The sequence below is a fragment of the Triticum dicoccoides genome, chromosome 4A (assembly GCF_002162155.2).
Source record: "Triticum dicoccoides isolate Atlit2015 ecotype Zavitan chromosome 4A, WEW_v2.0, whole genome shotgun sequence".
NCBI lineage: Eukaryota > Viridiplantae > Streptophyta > Magnoliopsida > Poales > Poaceae > Triticum > Triticum dicoccoides.
In genome coordinates, this window is record NC_041386.1 from 107,106,450 (window position 1) to 107,108,474 (window position 2,025).

The window sequence follows — 2,025 nt, forward strand, 5'->3', positions numbered from 1 at the left end:
CATGACATAATTTCTCATGTATGATGGCTAACTAAACAGGATAGAATGACATACTTCAAAATATGATGACTATGTAAACAGGATGACATGATATAACTATATGATCTGTCTATTAAAGTGGTTGGCATGCCATAAATCACAAACATGCCATCGATGGAAACATGATGGCATGATATAATTCACGGATAGAATGACATAATTCAAAATATGATGACTATGTGAACAAGATGAGATGATATAACTATATTATGTCTTTAGAAAATGGGTTGGCATGCCATAATTCAGATACATGTTGTCTATGTAAACATCATGTCATGATATAATTCAAATATATGATTTGTATACTAAGGAAGTGAGCAGAGGGCAAACACATATATGATGTGTCAACTAAAGAGATGGCATTCAATATTGTGTATATAATGTAAAAACTAAGCATTGCAATACAACATATGCATGATATGAGTAATATAACCCTGCCAAGTTTGAGCATACACCTCAGGGGGATAATAGGACTGGTCATCTGCCTCTGAATCCTCCTCTAAAGAGCTATCTGTAACCGGCAACATATCTGCTTCACCAGGTAGCATTGTCTGCTCTGAAGACCTTGTTTTCACTCCAGATTTCTCCATCCCAATTCAAATGGCTGATGCACAGGAAGAGCAGTTGAATATACAAACATTGTCGACAAAAGCAATGAGAAATAGAAAAAAGGATGACATGATATAATTCACATATATGATGCTTGGCTAAACAGCATGGCATTGCATAATTCCCCATATATAATGCCTTGCAACAAGATAGCATTGCATAATTCACATATATAATGTCTTGCAAAAAGATGGCATTGCATAATTCACATATGTGGTAATTAGACACTAAACAGGTGGCATTCACACAAATCATGTCTAAACTAAGCAAATGACATAGCAATACAAGATACCATATGCACGATATGAGCAACATAACCCTGCCAAGTTAGAGCATGCACCTCGGGGGGGGGGGGAGGTAGGACTGGTCATCTGTCTCTGAATCCTCCTCTTAGGAGCTATCTGTAACCAGCAAGATATGCGCTTCGTCAGATAGCATTGTCTGCTCTGAAGACCTTGTTTCCACTCCAGATTTTTCCATGACTGTGCCGAATGGCTGATGCACAGGAAGAGTAATTGAATGTACTAAAATTGTTGACAAATTTAACACGTAATAAAAAAAGGATGTCATGATATAATTCACATATAAGATGACTGGCTAACCAGGGTGGCATTGCAAAATTCACATATATGATGCCTGGCTAAACAAGATGGCATTGCATGATTCACATATACGATAAAGAAACTAAACAGATGGCACTAACACAAAGCATGTCTAAACTAAGCAGATGACATCTTTGATGTATACAGTAAGCAATGCAAGGCACCATATGCATGATATTACCAACATTAGCATGCCAAGTTAGAGCGAAGACCTCATGGGGTAAATAGGAGTGGTCTTCTGCTTCTGAATCCCCCTCAGAACATTTATCTTCCTCTTGATTACGATGCGAAATGGGTGGAGGGGGGCTGCCTTTGCGCCCACCATGGAACAACGCCTGCATGAAATTTCATTACCATGCAAGGCTCGTCTCTTTTGCTCTACATGTTCAGTTCCATTGTGTACATTAACTGACATGCATAGGAATAAAACATAGTGAGATTATGTAAGGAGTGCATGCACAAATCCAGAGTGAAGGTAGCAAACTGTGGATAGACCCAAAACCAATGATAGCAGGAAGATAATAGCTTTAGTTAAAAAAATACAGATAATGGCTCCTTTATTGTTTGTTTTCACCCAACATGAAACTCATAGTAGACACCCGAGATTAACTAGATAGTAGACAGATAGTACTGATTGCTGCCCCAATATATACCCCACAACCATTTAAAAACTCAAGTTTCAGCATAAGTTTGGACCTGAGTCAGAGTCTAATAGGTGAACACGACGATAAAGTAGCATGTCATCATATTAAGCGATGCATAACGTAAGCAGACA